General features: G+C 45.5%; 1 long non-coding RNA gene across 24 annotated transcripts in view; it reads left to right on the top strand.

Moving 5' to 3' along the window:
* Positions 1-5,300, top strand: part of LOC120891422 (uncharacterized) — a 67,748-nt gene that overhangs the window by 24,916 nt on the left and 37,532 nt on the right. For all 24 annotated transcript variants that reach the window (XR_013431380.1, XR_013431376.1, XR_013431371.1 and 21 more), the window contains 2 exons: positions 108-389; positions 4,448-4,619. This is a non-coding gene — a long non-coding RNA (uncharacterized LOC120891422). The remainder of the gene's footprint in view (positions 1-107; positions 390-4,447; positions 4,620-5,300) is intronic.

Raw genomic sequence — 5,300 nt, 5'->3', positions numbered from 1 at the left:
GTGGGTGTGAGAAATCTTGTCTTAGACTTTCATTTTAATTTTAAGAGCATTACTACCCGCCCCAGTGACTGCACTTTTAATTTAACCTACTGTGCTCACTTTCTTAGGTTTCAAAACTGACAAGTGAACCGGGAGGAGGGAGGCGTTATGTCGTGTTGGACTTGGCACAACTCCTTCCAAAGCAACATCGCCCGTCTTTGGACCCTGGAACACAGCACAAAGAGGGAGACCGGCACATAATTTGGCTCTGCAAATAATTCTTGAATTAATCAAATCAGTCTGTGCCTCCTAACTCCTGCACTCCGCTCTTGGCTCCCCAGTCTGTTGGTCTGGCATCCTCTCCTGTTCTGTCCTTGGTGTGACCTTCACATCTGACCATTTGTCTTCAGGTTTGTGGCTCTCTGCTCTATGTCATTGAAGCCTGTGAGGCTCCGCCATGTCTCTGCTTGCCATCCATGACATTAATCCCCAAAGCTAACAGACGGCTCCCAGCACCCCTGTTTGTGTTTGCTTAGATTCAAGATTGCAAATGCAACTATGTCCAAGAGCCAGCGTCCACTGTGGGCTGTGGGGCAGGCAGGACCCAGGGGTGAGGAGGTCCAAGGTGAGCTCGAGACTGGGAGACCAGCCTTATCCAGCAGGAGGCGCTGTTTCTGCCCAGGTCCTGGTTCACAGGCACCCAGCCTTACTAGATCTTCATGAGTTTTCAAGAGAAGACAGAAATACAAACTTTGGGTTGAAATAAATCTATTTTTCCAATGCGACTCTCCACACCTAATTTCTAACATTGTGTGTAAATGTCAGGGAAAATTGAGGTTGAAATTTGGATGGTTGATAATGTTCAGGAATTAACATTGGCTCTGTTTGGTGTGATATTGATATCACAGTCATTTTATTAAAATGTCCTCATCTTTTACAAATCTTCACTGAAATCTTTACAGATGAATGATGGAACTTCTGAGATTTGTTTCAAAACAATCCAGCGGATTCAGGTGAGAGAACAGACACACAGGAAACGAGGGATATAAATGAAACAATATAGACGAGACACTGATGATGATTGAGGGCGCGTGACGGAGGGAGGAAGGCATTGATGTTAAATTTGCACATGTCTGAAGTTTCCCTAATAAAGAATTTGGAAAAGCTGTGGTCACAAGCTGGGTTTGATTTTCGGCTGCTGTGATTTTTCTTTGACCCGTGCATTTTTCTGAGTACACTCGGGCCTGTTTCGATTTTCAGTCTTTAATGTATTTGGTTACAGTATGTTTAAAAGTTTATCCCAAATGTAATGCTATGGTGCTGCGGTTCTATGACTCTTGAAAAACTGCAGATTTACTCACCCCATTTACTTACGTTTTCAGCTTCCATTATTTCCCCTGAGCTTTCAAACTTGCAGAAAAATTTCCCATCCTCTCCTCCGTCTGAAGCTCTTTGGTTTATCAGCATGCCTTCCCAGACTTTCCGTGGCCATGATCTCTTGCCATTCGCGGCACAGGAAATTTTGCACAAATTCCAATGCCCACGTGCTGGTAAAGGGGGAGAGAGAGCTTTCTATTGCATTGCCTTCTTACCCACTTCTCCTTTCTTTCCTTCCAAGATGGGAGTCCATGTCTGTGCCCCCTTGCCCTTGGGCCCTGAGGCCTGGGGGACGGTGGGTCCGTGGGCCAGGCAGGGCCTAGTGCACCCAGCGGTGCCTTGGCCAGCTGCACGCCGAGCCCCTTGCTCTGTAGTGGTGTGCACATCTCCTGTCTTACTGCTTCCCTGCACTCCTTTCTTGCTGAAATGGATGTCTCCCTTTTGGGAAAGAGTGGACTAGCATCCCAGGGATCCTCTGGGCAACTTTTGTTTTGTTAGTCTTCAGAGTCTGTGCCCTGGGAGCCAGAGCCCCAAGTGTCCCTGAAGATTGACAGCTCTTTCTTTCTTCTTCCTCTCCTCCTGGTTAAACCACAAGGTGACACACAAAGGTCTCCCGGAATTCGGTACTTTTAACCCAATCTCATATGTGCTAGTGCACTGTGGGCCTCCCTTCTTCCTGTGTCAGCAGAGATTTATGGAGCACCTACTATGTGTGAAGCACTGTCCTACCCCAAGGATCTGGTCATACACCAGACAGGTGACAGTCGTTGCCTTGCATTGATGGGAAAGAGGAATAAGGATGGGATTTCAACTCTGGAGGGAAAGACTCGGTAGCTTCTTCACCCTGTCTTTTCTTATCCGTGAGTGGGGTGCTTCATGGTCTTTGATTTCTGCTTTCTTTTTTTATACCTCTACTTAGAGAGAACCTTCCTGCTTTTCTTCATTTTTAAGACCCATTTGATATTTCACATGTGGTTTCTCTCTTTCTCACTCTTTGTTAAAAATGTTAATGGAAATATACTGTCTAGGTAGAAAGTGACTTAACAAAGTCAAGTTAAATAATGTTGAAATTCGGAGCGTACCCATAAAATGTTTATACTTCACAACTAACACTTTTATTAGGTGTTAAGATACAGCGTTATTTAAATTAACAAAAGATTCTCATCATGCCCTAAGATAAACAGCATTTTCAAATCCCACATTTTCTCTGGACTGTGGGGTTCAGCCGGCTGTGTTTGGGCCTGCCTGGGACTGCCCCTCTTCCTAAGGCCCCGTTTTGATGCCCGAGCTAACTGGGGCTCGGTTGAAGAAAAGCCTCATCTATATAAATGAACTAGTTTTAAGATTGTAGGGCACCTAGTCTGCTAATCAGATATGAAAATAGCTGTATCCAGAGAAAACCGGTATCTCTAAGAAATATCTAATCTGTTCGAGTCCCAAGACAGGCAGGAAGGGACATCGGTGATGGGTGCTTGAGCAGGCTGTGCAGAGAGAGAAATCACTTCACACTCCTGCCCCAGCACATCAGGGCTCTGCCTTCCACAACTGCATCACCAAACTCCGAGTTTGAGAAAGTCAGAAGGCAGAAGAAGTTCCTTGGATGGAATTTAGCTTTTTACAGGGGAGAGGGTCTGAAGATAATGCGTTCTTTACGTATACCCATCTTTTTTTCTATCTTCCATCTCTCTTTAAAATCATTTATCTTCGTGGTAAATTTATCTGATCCCAAAGGGGTGGAGTATTTTTAGTTCATTTAAAAGGAATGTTTCTACATACTTTTAAAAAAAATCAGATTTTTTTTTTATAGGCCTTTAACACAACACTGAAAATTTGGCATGTGCAAGCATGATTCAATGAAGAATCGTCTTTCCCTTATTTGAGGACATTCCGTTTTGAAATAACAGCATTAGAGTCCTTTGAAAATAACAGAACTTGAACAGAAAATTATTTCCCTTGGGGAAAAAAAAAACTGGAGCTAATTTTTCCTTTGACTGAACTGCTGCTGAGATCACACATTCGTATAAATGCCAAACTATACATATGCACATACATATGTATATGGAGGGGCGTGTGTGCCTGCGTGTGCATGGTGTGTGTGTAAAATTCCACCATACAATCATGCTACACGTGGGGAGATTTGTCTTTTTAAATCAACACTCATTCATACACAAGTCAGGAGGTAATACAAAACAGTGGTGTTGCTACCACATTTCACCCAAGATTTCAATTAATTTTTACAATTCCCCCATGCAGTGGGCAAATACTGTCATTATCTCGGCTTTATTGATGGGAAATTGGAGAGTGAGATCTTGTTCAAGGTCAAACGAAATCCAGGTCCTTGGAGCTCATGTGAAAGGGCAACTTGAGACGTTTATTTGGTATTTCAGTTCGAGATTGAGTATTTGTTGAGTGAATAAAATGCGGATATTTTTTAAAAAGGATTTTGGCTCTGAATTAGTCAAAATCTCTCCTTACTGCCTTTTTCCCTTTGAGAAGAATCTCTCAATGCTGTGAATTGAGTGGGATTTCTTCCTGTTTCAAGGAGGTTGATGAGGAAGAGCCTGAGGACCACACGTAAACCAACGAATTGAAGACGCAGAGGGTAGCCAGAAGGGCAGAGGCCAGTGACTGGTTCCTCCCCCAGTGGTGATGCAGGGGACTCTGTCCCCCAGGCTGCGTAGCTGCGTGTCCTCCGGACTTCATTTTGGATCTGTGGCTCTGGTCTGCCTTACCTGGGGGCAGCGAGTGTTCCCGCTGATTTAGATAATTCCACACAGAACCACCTCCAGATTGAACAAAAAGGTCTAGACACCCACAGAGGTGTCATGAGGATGTGGGGAAAACTCCAGGTTTATATACTTTGAAATAAAATGCATGTCCTGGACCCGGGGCTAGGCTGAGTCCCCAAGTCCCTGGGCTGGCTTTGTGGCTCGTGAATGAGAAGGGAGAATTTTGTTTAAATGGATCTTAGGTAATGGTCCCGGTCCTCGTTTAACTTTCCGATGATTGCAGTATGACCTGGGTCCTCCCAGGAACTGTTCTTGTCCAGGGTTCTTTGTGATTGCACTGTCTCCTTGTTTCTCTGTAACAGTGGCCTGAATTCACTGAGGACGTGCAGCTGACCAGCCACTATTGGCCATCACAGGAGGCTTCGCAGTGGTGAGGTTCCGCTTTCTTCCCACTTGACCCCTAAAGAAACCAGAAGGGCAGACGCTGCTGTGACCAGGATGAGGAGGGCACCCAGCGTAGTGGATCTGGAGCAGGTCTGTAGGACTCTGAACCCTGCCCCTGGGGAGGATGTCCCTGCTCTTGCCAGGGGATGTACCCATTTTACACACTGTGGGGATCAGATGTTGGTTGCTCGGTTCAAGTGCAGAGGAGGCTGGTTCCCAAGCCCGGGCTGGGTCTGGCCTCAGTTTTCTCTAACTCATTCTAGCACATCACAAACTCGGAGGATGGAAAACGTCTGCACCCACTGGGTTTTTTTCTATGTAACATCTACAGAGGGACATGCTCGCTCTAAACTGAGTAAGAATTGAATTTGAATCAATAGAAATTTAGTTTTCAAATATAGGAAGAGACCAGTAGGTAAGCATTTTAGAAAGAGATCATAAAAATCAAAATTTGGTTACTGCATCTATAGTCAGGGCTAGCCAGGAAGAAAACACAAACCCCAGAACAATAGGAGCTAGCTAGATAGACACATGGAGATAAGTATATGGAAGGAAGGAAGCCCCCGGCTCAGGTAAGAAGGGTGAGAAGTGCCGCATCTGCTGTGTGCAAGCTGAAGTTCTGGTCGCTGGCGCTGTGGCTCCAACCCAAACCTGTCCCGAGAAGGGGTCTGAGCCCACAGCCCTGAGAGCCAGCAGTGTCTGGTGTCTCAGGGCAGAAGAGGTGAGCCCCAGCTTAAGAAGGGGCAGTAAGTGCCCTTACACTGCCCCTCT

Source organism: Ictidomys tridecemlineatus, chromosome 16, assembly GCF_052094955.1.
Source record: "Ictidomys tridecemlineatus isolate mIctTri1 chromosome 16, mIctTri1.hap1, whole genome shotgun sequence".
Lineage (NCBI taxonomy): Eukaryota > Metazoa > Chordata > Mammalia > Rodentia > Sciuridae > Ictidomys > Ictidomys tridecemlineatus.
The sequence above is the reverse complement of the archived record's forward strand: the minus strand, read 5'-3'. Positions and strand labels throughout refer to the sequence as shown.